The sequence below is a fragment of the Lissotriton helveticus genome, chromosome 8 (assembly GCF_964261635.1).
Source record: "Lissotriton helveticus chromosome 8, aLisHel1.1, whole genome shotgun sequence".
Lineage (NCBI taxonomy): Eukaryota > Metazoa > Chordata > Amphibia > Caudata > Salamandridae > Lissotriton > Lissotriton helveticus.
The window spans coordinates 897,098,068-897,117,757 of record NC_136069.1 but is presented as its reverse complement, the minus strand read 5'-3'; the positions used below and the strand labels follow the sequence as shown (position 1 = coordinate 897,117,757).

At 44.0% G+C, this 19,690-nt stretch overlaps 1 protein-coding gene across 1 annotated transcript in view; it reads right to left on the bottom strand.

The window, feature by feature from the left end:
* ARHGAP6 (Rho GTPase activating protein 6) overlaps positions 1 to 19,690 on the bottom strand; it is a 790,107-nt gene that overhangs the window by 708,384 nt on the left and 62,033 nt on the right. The window lies entirely within an intron of this gene.

Genomic DNA, 19,690 nt, shown 5'->3' with positions numbered 1-19,690 from the left:
CTCGGACACAGACTCACCTGACACCTGACCTGAGGTCTGGGCGCCTGCGAAAGTCTGTTTAGGTAGAGTCTGATAAGAGAGTACCACGAGAATCCGCTCAGAGGGTGTCTGGTGGGAGTGCTGCGAGTGTCTGGTCAGAAAGAGCTGGCGACCAAGTGCTGCTGAGGTATCTACTAAAAGAGTACTGCGAGCGTCTGATTGGAGAGAGACTCTGATCCGAGAGTGTCATGATAATTCAATCAGACTGATGCAAGAATATCGTCAGATAATGCTACGAGAGTCCCACCAGAGTGCCTGTAGATAAAGTGCTGAGACAGTCTGATTGGAGACAATCTGATAAGAAAGTGGTGCGAGAGCTTGTGTACAAAATGTCGCGAATATCTGATAAAAGAGTTTGATGTGAGAGTTCGATCAGAGAGTGTCAGGTGAGACAGCATGTTTGGAGAGAGTTTGAAAAGAGAGTGCTGCGAAAGTACGATCAGAGAGTAACATCGTAGTCTAACCAGCATGCTGCGAGATTCTGATAAAAGAGAGTCTGATCAGAGTGCTGCGACAGTCCACTCAGAGAGTCTCAGGAGAGACTCGTGCTGCGAGAGTCCGCTCAGAGTGTCAGGTGAGAGTGCAGCAGGAGCCTGATCAAAGATAGTGTGGAGCCAGCTAGGGTACTGAGGGAATCTGATTAGAGAAAGATACGAGAGCGCTGCGAGCGTCAGGTTAGAGAGAGTCTTAAAAGAGTGCTGAGAGGGTGCGATCAGACAGTGACATGGTAGTCTAACCAGAGTGCAGCGAGATTCTGATAAAAGAGTCTGATCAGAGTGCTGCGACAGTCCGCCTAGAGAGTCTGATTAGAGCGCTGCGAGATTCTGATAATCGACAGTCTGATCAGAGAGCTGTGGGAGGCTGTCAGAGAGTGTTTAGAGTGCCTTATCTGGTGGAGTCTGATTAGAGGACTTGTAGTGAAAGTCGGAACAGAGTGCGCTCCTTCATTTGACAGGAGGGTGGAGTGAAAGTCGAGGACAAGCGGTGCGGTAACCTTGCCAGAGTCCTCCTAGAGAGTGCCACCAGGGGTTGTAGTGAACCAGTGACATCAGACTATGACATGTGAGCTGTGTCATAGACTGCTAGCACCTGGGACATGATCTCTGGGACATGATCACAAGGGCCTTTGTAAATCAACCCCAAAACATCTGAAATGGGAATATTCCGGGAACCGTCCTATACAACAATAGAACTAGAAAGGACTGTGCCCTCCTGGCACTGTTATTAATAAGGAGGTGAACCTTTCAGCTGATGCACAAGGGGCTACAATGTATCTAATAAGTACTATTGACGTACTATTCCCCATAGTCTTAGATACTTCTTTGATTCAGACCTTATTGAGTGGCAGGGGGTGCCCTGTGCACGTGAATGTCACGCAGGCCTGGCCAAGCTCTTCTGTCGTCTCTATAATGACGAAACCTGGCACAAAAGCAACAATTAGGACTACACCTGTAAACTTATGTCAGTACACAACCGGTCCCCTTCCCTGCTGTTTTCTCGTTAGTTTGCCTTTTGGCGCGGTTTGTTCTTGTTTTTTCAGAGGCGCGGGCTCCTTCCTTTGGGCTGGCCAGTTTTGGTCTCAGGGGCGGTTAGGCACCGGAAGTCTCTCACTGGTTCACGGGTGAGTAGGCCAGGCCACCTGGCCTGCAGACTGCAGCTCACCATTCTGTAACTGTTAGGAGCAAGGCCGCAAGCGGGACGGGCAGAGAGGCTGCGGCCAGCGCAAGGCTAGCCAGCCACGTAGGGGGCCCAGGGCCGGGGTGCAAAAATGTTTAATTATGGCTAAAGGCCCGGCCGGTGACGCAGTGGATTCGAACACTCCTGACCTGACGCGCACCCACCCCGCAATTTATTCAATTTAAAGAGACTGAGCCTCGCACTGCACACCATGAAGAAAGAGCCTGCCTCAGGGGCCCCGGCCGGGGACCCGCACCATTTGCAAGAGCCTCAGGGACCCCGGCCGGGGCTCTGCACAGTTTCTTAAGAGCCTCCCAGGGCCCGACCACCATTATAACTAGCCTCTCAGGCCAGGACCCCGGCCGGGGTCCCGCACGCACCATGTGCAAGAGTACGCGCACCAATTATAAGTGCCTCAGGCCTGGCCCCGACCGGCATGCCGCGGCCGCTTTGTTCCCTCTCAGAGTCAGACCTCTAATTAGCCTAGGCTCGGACCGAGTCGGACACAGACTCTAACTCACCTGACACCTTTCGTGACCTGAGGACGGTCTGGCGGCGGGGCCTGGGCCTGGCCTGCAGGCTGCAGCAGCTCACAGTTCTGTTAGCCCGCACAAGGCCGCAAGCGGGACGGGCAGAGAGGCTGCGGGCGGCCAGCGCAAGCCAAGCTAGCGAGCCAGGTAGGGGGCCAAAATGCAATTTAAATAATTAAAATTATGACTACGGGGCAGGCCCGGTCGTTAACGCAGTGGACAGTAGACAGTCCGTCCTGGCTGGCCTGCATAGGAGCGTTGCTGCTGGGTCTTCTCTTGTGGTTGGATGCAAGTGCCACACCTTACTCTAACGCCTCCCCCTAACGCACGCATACGCGTTCCGGGGCCGGAAGGCGTAAAGTGAAACCAGTGCACGCCGCGCCCGCGCACACCCACCCCTTAATTTATTTATTGAGCCTCGCACACCGTGAATAAAGAGCCTCAGGCAGGAGCCCCGGCCGGGGCCCCCGCACCAGGCATTTGCAAGAGCCAAAGAGCCTCAGGGGCCCCCGCCGGGGCCCTGCACAATTTCTTAAGAGCCTCCCGGGGCCCCGGCCGGGGCCCACGCACCATTATAACTAGCCTTAGGTCAGGCCAGGGCCCCGGCCGGGGCCCCACCCACACCATTTGTAAGACGGCGCGCACCACCATTTATAAGTGCCTCAGGGGGCCGTGCACAATCAGCTCAGCGGTGCGCACAGCGCACAATTAAAATCCATGATGATCATTGATGTATTGAGGGGGCCGGCCCGGGGCCCCTGGAGTGGAGAGGCCCCACCGCAACGCGGGGGCTGCGGGGGCCTGTGTTACGCCCCTGCTGCAGGCTGCAGCAGGCCTGAAGCAACGTATTAAAACACGGAAGTCAGAGGGGGTTGGCTGATGGCAAAAAAATATACTTTACCTGTGGCGACTAAATATTTCTGGGATGGATTTGGGAAGCGATCAGAAAAGAGTAAAGAGTAACTAACCCGAGACAGATGTGGTAAAACTAATATTAAGAGAAGCAAGACTAAGTGATCAATTGTATTGTGCTGTGGGTACATGTGTGTTTCGGTATGTGTACACACATACGTGCATCCGGATGTAAACACCACGACAGATGAACTTCCATGAATACAAAAACAGGCTGGAAGAAAGCCGTTAAAAGTCTTCCCAAGCGGCATCACTTACACTCAGAACAGTCAACTAGGTTTCAGCAAAGGCAGCAACAGTTCATTTACTTCTGGCCCTGCGCGTGCACCCGGTAGTACGTATAAAAGGGGGGAGTACCTAAACAGAGAATACCAAAGTCACATTTTGTTTTCAGGCCCAAAACTGCGAGTCAATGAAAAAGTCGAACAGGCACACTCCGTCACCAGGCCTTTCATTGCACCACATTCTTAGACCGCGCGGTCGCTCCTGGGTCGCCCCCACATTGAGCTTCCTGGTGGCTTGGCACCGTTGATGGAGGCTGTCACTGCTCGGATGACTCCACGCGGTGCTGTGCTCCCTGGTGGCTTCGTACAGCCACCAGGAGTTGGGAGTCTGTCCTTTTGGGACTACTGCACATGGTATGACACCGAAGCCATTATTGCCACAATGTAGCACTATGCTACCATGTCTTTTGCATGGTTAGACAACCGCATGTACAATCGTCTGAATGACTACCCAGAGCTTACTTTGAGTCAATGGGGGCCAGGGCACTCATTTTTGGGGATTGGCACTTATTTTTCCTCATCAAACAATTCACAAGAACAAAACAGAGGAACATACTCAAATGAGGAAAAACAGAAAAGGGAAAATAGCCAATAGGAAGAAAGCAGGAAACTGCAATAGTGAGATAAATGGCAGAGAGTGGATTAAAGAGGTCTGCTGTGGATTCCGAACTACGCAGTCTTCGTATTCGGCACACATCATCGAATAGCACCAGCTGTGGACCTCTGAGCAGCGCTTTGGGTAAATGCACTCATTTTCAATGTAAGTACTATCAGACTACCCACATGACATTGTATACTCTTAAGAACATATGGTATGACAGATTGCATGTCAGTTTGTGATGGCTGCGTATAACAGACTGAGTGATAAACTGCATGACAAACTACTTACAAACTATGTGATTAACTGCATGACAAATTGCGGCTCAATCTGCAAGACAAATGTCTCCAATGTTGTGAGCAACCCATGGAGCAGTGTGCTCTCAGCCAAAGCCTTCAGCCGCTCGTCAGAGGTGGAAATTGCTACAAAATGCAATACAATACAATGTAGAATGTTCCTAGTGGTGTGAAGCATCCTATACAACTCAAAGTCTAACAAATGTAACATTCAGGCCCAAGAAGTTTTACAGTAAATTTACATGAAATATCATTGCAAAATGTATGAAATTACATGAAAACAGCATAGCAAACATTTAAGCACGACAATAACTAATGCTGCACACCCACAGAGTGGTACAAAAGGGGGTGGTGATGGACGGAGCATCTGAACCAATCAAACACTCACACCCAGTCAAAAGATCTGGGTTTGATCCATCACCGTTCTTTAGCCCACTCTGCCACCCCAATTCAGACATGGCTATATGCAAATCAGTCTGACCCTGTGCCTCATGGGAACAGTCCAGCACGAACTGCCAAGCCATGCCTTCCCTGGACCGGAAACAAGCTTCCGAGGACCTGTTTCTGGCATTCCAGCCGTCTTCAGCCCGGCTTGCTTTAATCCAGTGGCAAAGTGAGCAAGGGACTCACGTCTGAGCATACCCTGCCACACTTATGGCGGCCAAAGCGGTACAAAAGGGGGTGGTGATGGACGGAGCATCTGAACCAATCAAACACTCACACCCAGTCAAAAGATCTGGGTTTGATCCATCACCGTTCTTTAACCCACTCTGCCCAGATCTTTTGACTGAGTCCCTTGCTCACTTTGCCACTGGATTCAAGCAAGCCGGGCTGAAGACGGCTGGAATGCCAGAAACCGGTCCTCGGAAGCTTGTTTCCGGTCCAGGGAAGACATAGCTAGGCAGTTCGGGCTGGACTGTTCCCATGAAGCACAGGGTCAGAGTGATTTGCATATAGCCATGTCTGAACTGGGGTGGCAGAGTGGGCTAAAGAACGGTGATGGATTAAACCCAGGTCTTTTGACTGGGTGTGAATGTTTGATTGATTCAGATGCTCCGTCCATCACCACCCCCTTTTGTACCACTTTTGGCCTCCATAAGTGTGGCAGGGTATGCTCAGACGTGAGTCCCTTGCTCACTTTGCCACTGGATTCAAGCGAGCCGGGCTGAAGACGGCTGGAATGCCAGAAACCGGTCCTCGGAAGCTTGTTTCCGGTTCAGGGAAGACATGGCTTGGCAGTTCGGGCTGGACTGTTCCCATGAGGCACAGGGTCAGACTGATTTGCATATAGCCATGTCTGAACTGGGGTGGCAGAGTGGGCTAAAGAACGGTGATGGATTAAACCCAGATCTTTTGACTGGGTGTGAGTGTTTGATTGATTCTGATGCTCTGTCCATCACCACCCCCTTTTGTACCGCTTTTGGCCGCCATAAGTGTGGCAGGGTATGCTCAGACATGAGTCCCTTGCTCACTTTGCCACTGGATTCAAGCAAGCGGGCTGAAGATGGCTGGAATGCCAGAAACCCGTCCTCGGAAGCTTGTTTCCGGTCCTGGGAAGACATGGCTTGGCAGTTCGGGCTGGACTGTTCCCATGAGGCACAGGGTCAGACTGATTTGCACATAGCCATGTCTGAACTGGGGTGGCAGAGTGGGCTAAAGAACGGTGATGGATTAAACCCAGATCTTTTGACTGGGTGTGAGTGTTTGATTGATTCAGATGCTCCGTCCATCACCACCCCCTTTGTTACCGCACACCCACAGAGTAGCATGCTACACAATCGCAGAGCGAGTAGGCGCTTCGACAGGGGTAGCATTACATAAATAACCATCCCAATAGTAAGTGGGTAATTCTGTTACCCAGCAGCTGTCCCCTGCCAATCCTTAAACTAACTTAAAACACACATTCTATTCCACAATCATGGAACAAAACTACTCAAAATGCAGGGAAGTCTGCAGTCTATAAAATAATGATAAAAAATGTTCACTTTGCAGTTTAGTTGTGACATCATTAGTCGCAAGTAATCAGAAAATGACAGATATTGTACTGTAACAGGTTATAACAGTTGAGTTATGACAGGTAGGTCACTGAGCAAAATTACAGCTGTGCCTTCAACAAATATGGGGGGGGGGGTTCTATGGTACATGTTACCCTTAGAGAGACAATCTTCAGCAAGCTGTAAGATCTTTATTATGTATCGCTGGAAAAATTTTAACCTATATATGTTACACTCCATCTTTCTGCCAGGCCATAAGGTAGATTTCCAAGAACCTTCAATTGTAACACTCCAATTCATTCGGAAAATATTATTAGGGTTTTAGATTCCCAACATTATTCTGAGACAGTCCTCTCACCTAGAAAACTAACGCCACATAGGACAAGGAACGCCAGAAGATTTGTGCTGCTAACACTCCGCTGTCTGAACGTAGAAAAGTTGTCAAGTGGTATTGATTGAAAGTGCAAAGTGAACTTTAAACATTGGAAATAAAATAGTGACAATGATGGAACTACTAATACAGAATCGAAGAAGATTCATTCGTGGATCTGTCTCAAACAAAACACACCACTTATACACCTCAGATATAACAGCAGTGAGTTTCAAGCTAGCTCACCCGGGTAACGGTTCATTTATCTGGAATACATCAGATGCCTTCTGTTTGATTCTGCAAAACAATAAAATCCGTCCAACAGCAGGTACGCCACTCTATCTTGTAGAAATGCAATGCTGATCCATAGATGATTTATAACAATTAGTACCAACAACAACCTCATACATTACTGAATGAGAGACGTTCACTCCTAAATGATACAATTTCAGACAAAACTGAAGATCAATCTTGCATACTTTCCAATTCTAAACAAACAAAAATGTAAGACCCACAAGGGATTTGACAGTCGCAAGGAATGATATAGTCTCAGTCATCTGCACCTGCGTGTCAACTAATGGATTTGTATAGTATGCAATAACCTGGCCCATGCATTGCTATCCTGTACGAGAGAGGCAGAGTTACTTGCTTTAGTACCATCAGTGTTACTAGATATTCTGAGTCTCAATTACACAGATTCATAAGTCAAGACACCATATTTCTTTCACAGGTCCCTAATTGTTAGCACACTAAATGGAGCGATAGTAAAACAGTACTGTGAAGTGGCTGCTCTCTGCATGCTTTGCATTAGTCTCTTACAATGCTGAGTAGAGTGATTCTCACGGAATTCCTCAAACTCAGATGTTTGTAACTGGAATTTGGGAGGGAAGTGGACTGCCTTGCTCAGGGTGACACACTATAACCAGCACATACTGCCACAAATGTTTGGGACATCTTTCAGGGGGAATACTGCCACTGAAGAAGTGTCCACTGAACAGGTTTCATGGCAAATAACCGTATAGTCTATACACGTTACGCCCAAGGAGGAGGCCCAAAGTCCAAGCTTCCAAGTGAACTCCTGCAGACTCCTAGAAGTAAGCCAGCACTGACCACAGAGCAGCTACCCCGTCCTAGGCAACATATTATCGAACAAATCTGAAGATCACATTACACCAGTACACTGGAAGGCCATATGAAACAGAAACCTACTTCACTTGAATTTTATTGAGAAATATACCCTTCCAAAATCAGAATTAGCCCATGGTTTGATGTGATTATGAAAACGTAAATTGAGACACGGGTGAAATAGCTAAATTACCAATGAGTCTGATGTAAGAGGATCGTTAGTGAGAGGAAATCAATAGTAGGGCAAACATTTTTTTTTCCACAGAAATGTAGTCTTCCATAGCATGGGAAAATGAGTGAAACAAGTGTTAGTTTTGCTGCAGGTCAACAGTGACCAGACCCATGAGAATCCTTGAACCCGCTGGGTTTGCATGTCTTTGTTTAACATTACCATGTGCATCCTGACAACCGTCTGACTCTTCCCTGTTTGCCTTCCAATTCAGCTATTTGTGTTCTTCAGGCAGTGATGACAAATCTATTGACTTATTTGCCAACAAATTTCCTGAGCCCAAAATAATTTGCCCTTGCATCATCATTTCTGTGTTAGTGATTCCTCTTTTATCTCTCACGCTTTTCTTGTTTAAGCCCACATTCAACACAAAGTGAGCATAACGGCAGGAAATGTCTATTCACAACTTTAAATGTATAGATTCATAAAACAAGAAAAACAATTGAACAAGTCCCTACCACGCATATTTTTCTAGAGTGGAAGCTAACAATACACAACTGGATTAGGGTCATCATTTTGAATGAAGATAATCACATGTTGTTCTTGAATTTAGAACGCATTAAGAACAGATCATCAATAAACAGAACAAATATAAAAATAAAAGTAGGTGAATGGTCAGTTTTGCAGCAGATAGCCCTTGTAGGCAGAAAACTGCGGTCAATCATATCCACCGAATGATGGTGAAAGGCAAGGCCTAAAGAAGAGAGGAACGTTTGAATTCTTGACGAAGGGAGAGTACCATATGAGAAATTATTATTCCATGACACAACCACTTACATTTATAGCTGAAATTCCTGAGCATTCGACACATAATAGCTGCTGCTTGACCACATGCCATTCAAGTCTGTGTTTTCTACTGCTTGGCCCATCAATGATAAGGATTTAGAAAAAGCAGCGAGAAAGGTCATTGAGTCGGTTTCACCCAGACAATGAGAAAGTGAAAAGATGGGCTAAAGAGATTAAGGCGGTAGAGGAGGATACCCGTCATTGAAGCATGTGGATTTCTTCCACCCTAAAGGGATTTTACCCATACTCATTACAAGCGCTTTGGCATCTGAACATAGAATCTCAGTTGAGGGGGACCTCCACAAAGTATATCAATATAGTTCTTGGACAGGGTCTGGGGAGGACTACATTTACGGTTGTGACCTATTTGTTAAAGTAAGTTGAAGAGGAATACAACGTTGCTAGTTATCTGAACGTCTACAATACTATGCCAAGTAGATATCTGTAGGAAAAAAATCGCACATTGCAGATGGCAGAAATATTCAATTAGAGAAAGCTGAACAAAAATTGAGAGTAAGTGGTCAATATTAAAAGGTCAGCTCCTTTTATGTATGAAAATCATTTCTGAATGATATCCATTGCCAGTAGAGTTCATCGGGGAATGGGTTGTGTATTATGGTGATAGCCAGCATTATATCAATGGAGGAGGATTGTGGCAGGTTTGTGAAGTTCATTTAATTAACTACAAAATAATACAATGCACTCTTCACCACATTGTGTCGTTGAACATCAAGTACTAATTGAAAAATCTGTGAATTTAATGGATTGAAAAGGGTCAGACTAGAAATTAGACTAGAATTCTGATAAACAGCAATTCTATCAAAACAAGCTCAGTGACGTCACAGTGTTTATAAAGATTAGCAGCATAAGTCTCTATGTGGGGCACTGCACAAGGGGCGAGTTAGCTGTAGTTGCTGAAGTAGTACGGTCAGGTCAGTTGCAAAATAAGACAGTAATGACTTTGAATGCTATGGCCACGTTCTATGATGTAAATGAAAGAAAGGTTATTAACTATTTTTGGTGATACTCAAGAGTTACAATGTTTCAATGTTCCATTAACTTAGTAATGCCTTATATCTGAGCTCTTTGAGGGGAATTTCTATTATGAAGCTTATGGGCAAAGTACTGTACTGGAAGTTGTGCGAGTCAACATGCATTTATCAACTAAAGCTCAACATAATTCGCTAGATGCATTCTCCTACATTTATTATACATTTAGTCTAGTGAGGCTGGAAAGATTACAACAACTTCGATCTGGTAAAGGAGAGAGGGCAGGGACTAGACTGGTATGTGGACAAATTAGAACAAGTGGTTCAAAGCCTCCAAGTAGAACTTAGAAAGGATAAAAAAAACGTAAAGAGACATCAAAATGTAACAGAGTCATGGAAAGTGGTTCACTGAGGATTGCCTAAAAAAGAATAAGGAGGTAAGGAGAAGCAGGTAGATTAATGGTAAAATACGAACAGGAAAGGGCAGATAAACTTGCACAATTAAGAGAAGAATATAATATGTTAATAAGGAGTGCAAAAAGATCTTACAAAGATTCTTGCTGGGCAAAACTACTGGAGACAAATCGAGACAGAACTTACGCCAGTTCTGGAAGCTGGTACAGTCAGCAGCAGAACCCCCGGCCGCCTCAATGAATTGTGTGGTGGAAGAAGCGGCGTGGGTGGAATACCTTCTGGAATTGTATAGACCGGGAAGAGAATCAGTTGTTAAGGAGTCTCAGGAGTGGATCGGGCTAGTAGAAGAGCTCAAAGCAGATTTCGTACCCTCAAATGTAAAACTTACAATAAAAACCCTGAATATAACTAGAGCAGCAGGATCAGACAATCTCCCAGCCCTGATAATAAAATCACAGCTGAATTGGTTGGCAGAATTCTTCTCATTAAAGTTTCAAGTAATCTTAGAATCTGGGAAGATCCCAAACAATTGGAAAGGAGCAATAATCAGACCGGTGCATAAGAAAGGCGATATGCATACCCCAAAGAACTACAGATTAATACATCTGATAGATATTGGTGAAAAGATCTTCGCGGAAATAATACTAGGAAGGCTCAAAGCTTGGGTGGAACAGTACTTGATTATACCTTTAAAACAGGTGGGAGATAAAGAAGGCCATTCCACCATAGACCACTGCTTTGCCCTTTGGGCACTTGCCCGGAAATCAAAAGAGCAGAATGGGAAATTATATTGTTGTATCGTTGACTTCTGGGCAGCATTTGACTCAGTGGATTGCAAGTGTCTTTGGGAATGCCTGATTAAGTATGGAATACCGGAGGGATTACTGGTCATCTTAAAGGAACTACACACAGAAACTGGGCCCAGGTAATTAAGGATACACAAGGGGCACTAACATAGAAAATAGTGGTAGGGAACGGGCTGAGCCAAGGCTGCATTTTGGCTCCTCTATTATTTGCTTTATTCTTGGCCGACCTACCCGAAGTATTAGAAGTGGAAAAAAGTGCAAACCCTAGAATGAGCGGAAATAAAGTGGCATGTCTTTTATATGCAGATGACCTTGTGATACTCGATCAAACAAAGCTTGGGCTTGAAAGGAAATTAAATGTTTTTAGAGACTATTGTGAGAAAGAAATATTAGTTGGAAATATGAATAAAACGAAGATTTAATGCTTTGGAAAAAGAGAAAAAAAATGTAGCTGGTTTTTAGGGCAAACAAAACTGGAGATTGTAAAAGAAAACAAATATTCGGGTCTCTGGTTCGACAGTGCCCTTAAATGGTGTACCCACATTGAAGCCCAAAAAGCAAAAACTCTCTCTTCAATCTGTGGGCTGAAAAAATGTAATAAGGAATATGGAGAAATGTCCCATAGACGATGCTAAAAGCATATGGTTCCATGATACCCCTGCAGGTTTTGTACGGGGCAAAAGTCCTGAACCTAAGTGGCAAATGCAGATGGGACCAGGAAGAAGGGAAGATCCTAAAAAACCTATTGTCTCTACCAAGCTCTGCTATGATGCAGGCTGTAAGAATGGAGACAGGAAAAACAGCTTGGAACATGCAGATCCAAATGTCACTGCTAAGATTTTGGAAATGCCAGGATCCCGGGGGTGTGAAGAAGGTCTCACAATGGTGTAGGGAGGAGATCCGAAGTAGTAGCTTAAAGTGGGCATGGGAGGTAAAAAAGAAGATCTTAACCATAGCGGAGACACTAAATGTGAATCTAACTCAGCACACACCGGAGTTAGAATTTACCAAGGGCTCACTTAGATCCCAAGGTCAGGAACAGTCAAGGAAGAATGACTTGGTATACCTGAGAACGAAAAAAATCAGTGACCGAGATAAGACACTCATGGGTAAAAGAATCATGGTATCCGTACCTGGACAACTTGCCAAACTATGAGCTTAGGTGTGAACTACTAAGAGTACGAATTGGAATTAACCCGTGGCTAATGGAGGGGAGAACAAAGGCTGAAATGTCATATGCTGATGGAATCTGCAAATGTGGCTTTGGAACTAAAAATTATATCCTGCATATATTGGTAGATTGCCTTCCGGTTTTAGCATTGAGGAAATTGTTTTTGTGCCTGATTTTCGTAAAATACGGAATAAGGTCAAGAGCACAAGCTATGGATATGCTAGTAGAAATAACAAATCTTGATATAGCCATCGCTTTGGGGAACTATACGAAAAGCATAAAAACCTTTGAGGGACAGATTGAAGGGGGTTTAGCAATTCTATCGCTCTTCTTCTTTTAGATTCCCCCACGTAGCTTAGGCAAAATATTTTAGACAAAGATACATAGCATTGAACTGAGTTGAAATGTAGTTGCAATGGTGGAAAGGAAGTGGATATTGTATTAATAAAAATATTTAAATGTATTTTAATAAATCTTACTGCTATTTATTTAATTATAACTACATATGGGTTTATTGGGTTAAATAAAATTGCTGCTATTGGGGAATGAATTTGGATTCTGTACCTTTGTCATGAATTTTACTGTAAGGAATTTTTAATGCATGGATTGTTTTTTATTATTGTGGTTCTCGTAGTGTTTAAAGACCATGGTCTAAATAAACAAAGTGTTTCAGTTCAGTAGTCTAGTGAGTAGGAATGTGGATACGGCATTTTACAAAGAATTCAGAGTGATTACTTTTGCAAATGTGCGCCTCGTTCTTCAATTTTGGCATCAAAGGTCTGTCAGTGGAAATACCACCATCTTTTAAAATGTAATTCCTTATATTAGTTTAAAAAACACAAGTGCAGCTGACAGATATGATTGTCACGCATTCAATCAAGAGTAATTCAAAAGCTGTTACATACCCGTGTATGTCATTTTCTTTGTTAAACAAACATAGTTGACCCAAAAGCCCTTATGTTGGGCCCAGCTATAAGTGATTTCATCTTTGTGTTTGTTTGGGCATCTCTAGGTTGATAAATTGGCTGTTCTCTTTTTGGGCATAATTCCATACTATGTAGCCATTCTGCATTGTTACTGGTGGCGTCCAACATCACATCTCGCTTTATCCCTTTCTGCAAGCAATGCTGCTGGGCCCACAAAAACTAGCTCACCCTAGACCTCTCAATCTTCTCCAGTATTACCATAAGTATAAGCTTGGGTGAAAAAAAATCAATTGCATTCCCCAGTACAGTGGCTAATGTATGAATAACTTTATGAATAACTTTATTCCAAAATACTTCAATCAATGGGTGTTTCCATATCATATGGATTAAGGTTCCTATTCCAGTCAGTCATCTCGTACAGCCCAAGGATTGTGCTTTTCCCATTTTCCAGAGCTGCCTACATTTGAACTAGGCCCTAGTGCTCTCGTGTCAACCTGGCTGATATGGCAAGATTATGTGGTGTAACTATTGCATCCCTCCAATCAGCTTCATGTAAGGAATCTAGGTTCTCCTACCACTGAGCTCAGGTCTTTTGGGGAGTTACCAATAATAACAGCATACTTTAAAAATCTCACCTTTATACAGACTTTGCATAGTTAAAAGGGCCTCTCGGGATAATACTCTGGAAGCGTCAACAATTAGGGTGGATAAACATCAAGTGCATGCCTCAACTGGAAGTATCAAAAACTAAGACTTATGCAGCTTGTTTTCCACTTGTCATGTGAAAAAGGACTTCACAGAATCTATAACTCTTATGTTCCTTAATTTGGAAATCCCAATGTGATACAAGGCCTTAAATGCCTTTAATCGTGCTGCCTGTGCCATATAGGTTCCATACAAAAATGCTGCTTCCTGTAAAAGCCTGCTATCCCATTGTATGCAGCGGAGCACCTTCTGTCAACAGTCTACTTCAATCTTGCACAGTCGCTTGTGGTGGAAGAGTACCCGGAACTAGGGACCCATAAGTAAGAGGTTTCATTATATTTATTTTCTCGACCAAGTCTCACTCAGATAGCAAAGCTGGGTCTCCCTTGTTCCCAGGACAAGAAATCAGGGGAGGCTGATTCACCCACAGAAGTTGATCACAAATGATCATGCCCGATCATATCCGATCAAAAATGGGTTTGGGGAATCTGTATTGGTAGTTTTAGAATATATTGTGTAGCTTCTGGAGTAGAATCATGTTGTGCAGTGCAATCCTACCCAGTAAGTCAATGGGCAGTTTGTTCCAGTTCTGCACGTCTTTTTCGTATCCCTTCCCAAGGGTAGCCCAGCATTCTGTTTTTCTGAAAGGGTCATCCCAAATGTAGGCCAGCATGGTCTATCCAACTATCCATAGGCTTAATGAACATACAATGACTTATAGTGCTTTAATATGGGCCTTCTGGAGAGTGATTGCTACTTGGCATGAAGCAAAGTTTTGGATCTGCCCTCTTCATTCACTGGTCTATTCAACTATCATTCAGATTGTGCTTCTGCCCTGCAATGACATACAGCAAGGGGTAATGTATGGTCTCTTCTACACTGTAAAAGACAGGAGTTTGCCTTATTATACGCACATCCACTTAAAATGAAGTGCAATTTGATGTCAAAGAAGGTGGGGCAATATTTAACTTGCTTTTTTCTTTCCCTTCTTTATCCTTTTTAGGGTCCGGTTTTGATTGCACAGCTGTAACAATACGGATGCAGTGGGCTTCGAGTCTGCACCTTTAAATAACTTGATTACTTCGACCAACCTGGTGATGCTCTATCACAATTATTATCTTGGTTGATAAATACATCAACCTGAGCTACGTATATGCATGCTCATACTGTGATTTTCATATTAAGACTGACTATAGCTAGCATAAGTACACCTTAAATTAACCATATTTAATATAGGCCTAAGTCCAAATGACTCATGCTAACATTGAAAATGTGCTTTTGGCCGTTGAGTTTTTTTCTCTCTCTTTTCTCTCTTTTCAGGTACCACTATACAGGAGTGCGATAATTAAATGTTGCAAATGTTTTGATTTCTGTGAGAACCGAATACCAGCATGTGTTTCATAGAGAGTGAATAGTAGTTCCACACCTGTGTCTGGGACAAGCTGACCTTGATGTATTATCCTTTTAAACTTCCACTGTGTGATGGCTGGTAAGAAGGGTGTAGTTGTGTCCTTAGGAAGTGTCTGAATCTGATTGGTTACCTCTCCCTAAGAACTGTGGACACTGTTGCAAACTGTGGGAATTTGATGTTTCAATTGAGCCTTGCTGAGCTAGTTAGATTCAGATGCCCCTTCCCACTGTCTTGAGACTAGATACCTCATTTAGATCCTGCTCAAAGAGTTATAGTCCTGAGCAATTCCTTTCTCATTAACCTTATTGAATCTATTTTTTCTGCTTGTAGAGGCTTTATTTCCTGAAAAAGTCTGCTGTTTCCACATTCCTTCATCTCCTTCGCTTAGTATAGCAGGGAACTTCCCATCATAGGAAACTAAACTTACTTGATTTACCTATAACAACTTCAAACAATTTGCCTTTGCATTCACTATTTGAATCTCTTTGCGTTATAAAAACTAAACTAATACAATGATATGATTACTGATTTATAATCAATTTGAATTTGCAATGTTATCAATCTGTTAATAAACCTTTTTGATTGGCAAATCTACTACTCTGTGATTCTTGTGGGGGCCGAATGTGCTTTCCTGTAATTGATGTATTGCTGATGTCAAACCTTAGTCCAGTGCACCTTGTACTTGAGTATGCAACAATGATCTGTTTGGTGTAATCCCATCCCAGCTGAAACAAACCTAGATCAACTATTTACTTGACACTTTGTCAATCACATTTTGGCATAGGACACTAGAATTTTCATCTGCTGGCTCTATGTGTGAGCCTCTTTATTCCCAACTGCCCTACCCTTCTTCACCTATACATTCTATTTTCTCTCTTTCGTACGCCCCACCTTCTCCCTCTTTTTCAATGTGGCCCTCGTCAAAACCACCACCCTCTTGTATTTTTCCTTTTTTACATCTGTCTATCACCATGTGCTCCTCATCACCCTGCCACCATTTCATGTTCCTCTTAGTCACCTTGTGTGGCATCTTCATTTCTATGCCATGCAATCTCCCCTAAGTGTTATGGCCCCTTCTACCTAGCCAGAGAGACTGTGATGTAATTAGAATACTGATGTGTGCCTGGTTGAGTGAATGTCAGTTGGAATGTGTGGGCTGAGCAGCAGGGATACTGCACCCGGTGGTGCTTCCTTACTACCATCTTTACATGTAGCCTGAGACTCCTACCTTGTGAATAAACTTCATCCTGCTTCACCTATATTATTTGCTAACCTGCATCTTAATTTACCACAATAGCGATGAGAATGGGCTTTCAAGTTATTTCTTCCTCCTGAACTCTTTCATGATGCAGTCATTCTCAATCTATGTAAGTCCACCAGACAGATAGCCTCCCCGGGTCCTCAGTCCCCTGTCTCTTCCACCTGCCCCTTTACTTTGTTCACCACACCTCTCAAGCAGCTTTTCATTAGAACTACAGGCATCAGGTTTTTTCTATTGTTTGTTTCCTACAAAACAAAAGGTGGGCTATACTTTCAGTAACACTCTGTTGAGACATGTTTTATGGAAAGTGTTTACAGAATAGATAGAATGAATAGCACAACATGTGCAGGTGATAGCTTCACTGTGTCAGAAGCAGCATGCATAGGGGAATTAAAGGTACAACTTCTTTGTAACAACTTTTAATGTACCTAGCATGACAAATTAGTCTCTATACATTCACTGTGACAGCAAGCTTTTAAAAGACAAGCATTTACAATGCAATAGGTCTCGCAGCATTAAAGTTTGAGTTACTGGCATTGTAAATGACAATGCTTTGCATTAATGTTTTACTCAGCGCCACCACAGCATCACTCAGCAGCACCACCACAGCATCACTCAGCAGCACTACAGCATCCCTCAGCATCACTCAGCACCACCACAGCATCAATCTGTGCAACCATTCGACAACAACTGGTTCAAATATGTTCTCTCAATGTTTCAAACTTTAATACAAATGTCACAAAAAGATGTTAATATTTCACTTCTGTTCTTGTATTTTCGTCACAATAAAATACACTGAACATAATCTGTAAAATATACATAACATCTCGGCGAGAGGCAGGAACTTTGTATGAAAGAGTGCCTATTTCCTCTCCAGGGGCACTGGTCTGGCCCATCTCCCTGCATACTTACGCACTGTCAAGATTTAAGTTTAAGATTTATAAGTTGTTTTGAAATAAACTAGAACGCTATAGTCAAGCCCTGCGTGTAAAACTATTGTGTTGCAGTCTTGGCGACTATAAGAAGATTTGTTTTTACCCAACCACTAAAGTTTTTGTTTCTTTGAATGTTTTACATTACTGAGTGAAACCCGGAATACATTCCTTTATCCACGGAGTATCTATTTAATACGTTGTGATATTATATCACCCATATTAAATATTTGCAGGACTATATCAGCAGTAGATGGCAATGAACTGTTACCCACGTCACTAGCTCTCATTTGATTGATGGGAATAAGGGGGCACTATAATGGTTCGGACATCTTGCCTCCAAATATACACCCCTCAGAGAATCAAATAAACTGACCAAACGATCTTTCTGGCGAAACCATTATATTTTCAGTCACTTTAGTATAATTATTTTATATCAGATTTCAGAGAAATATCTATTTCAGAAACCTTTCGCTGTACAATCAAACACTGAATGTTTGTAACTCTCCTCGTAGAAGACTTAAGTGTCAAACTGTATCCTATCTATTTGCATGTATGTAACCAAAGTAATGATGAAATAGGCAACAGCAGCAAGCAAAACGCCTTCAACACGAACTACAAGAATATTAACAGAAATCAACATGACATTTATAACCAAAAGAGGCAACGCATTTTTTTTTTTACAAGTCTGCTGAAATGTAGAACATAAGCTTGTAGGCTAAAGGATACTGGCCTTTACAAACCTTCCCTATCCTCTCTGACATACTGCCTCCCTCCAGGTGCCTTGGATTTAGATATAGACTCCCGAGCTAAGATGACTGTTGTGTTATATATAGTACCTGCAGCAGCGGCGGCGTCTGGGTTTTGCTTGAGCTGCTGTCTTTCTGCTGTGATGGGAAAGCCCCTCAGCACCGCCTGCTCCATCGCTTCTGGCAGCATCAGGACCACAGACTCAAGCACACAGCTGGCGATTCAAACTGCAATGGGGCTCAGGCGATCGCCGACTGTCTCTGTACTACTCCTGTGTACAGCGTGCACAGAGAGGTAGATGCCCGCAACAGCGCGCGACCCCTCAGATGACAGCCGCAGAACAGCACTCTTCCTATGCACAGCTCACTTTACCCATGTGCAACAACCTGCTCCAGTGGGCTGCCATGACAGTGACGCGACTGTGCCTACAACGCATGCATCAAGCAAATAAAACAAGATCCACAATTAAGTTACTTGTTAAGCCGTGTTTCTACAGATTTATCCAACATGTGATGTTTTCGGAGTTTAAGAGACATAACTATTAAACTATTTTTATTTGAATAAAAAAAACGCAGCTACATTATCTCATGTAATAAACAACAAGCAAACAGGAAGCCAGGCAACCTTTGTTGGGACGGGGGCGGGGCCGGACAAATACAGGAAGCAGACGGGAGCCTGTGCCCGCCGGAAGATTTGCGTCTCAGCTAGCGGGGCTCCCGTGCTCGTGGAGAGCCCCGCGGCCCCCGCCTGTTGCCCAGAATGACCCGCTGGCTGCTGAGGCGCACTCGAGAAGAACCTGGTGAGTGGGGTGTGAGGGGGATGTGTGCGCGCGTGTGTCTGTGTGTGCGCGTGTGTGTGTATGTGTGCGACGGCGAGGGTGGGAGGGTTCTCTGTATGTATGTGTGCGTGCATGGGCGCTTGTGTGTCTCTGTGTATGCGCATGCGTGTGTCGTGTTGGAGCTTCCCAGGAGACAGCAGCTGGCCACAGCGAGCGCGTTCGCGGCCCGCTCAAATCACCTCCTTGGAGATGAAATGCGCGCGGCCAGGTGCTGTCTCCTGGGAAGTAGACTCCGTAACAATAGATCTCTGGCGAGACAGCGCTTCGCGCTGTTCAACGCCACGAGACCTAAAAAAGGAGCAGCAAATACAGCAAAAATAATGATGAAGTTAACTTCGCCAAAATAATGTACTTTCTTTCTTGAGCGCGTCTTTCTTAAGCCAGCAAAATATTTCAGTGAGATCAGCACCGTAAAGATCATAGGTTTGAATCCTGGCAGACCCAACCTCCCACCCTTGCAAGGATGATTGACTAAATATAGAGAGTTGGGTAAACCTTCAACTATAGGGCTTTAATATTTAAAATCCGCTCAAAGAAGGAGCGGAACACTTACTTCACTATTTGAATAGCACAATTAATTAAATTGCGTGTTGGCATGTGTATAAAATATGTTATTACCCAAATAAACCGCACGTATTGATCAACTT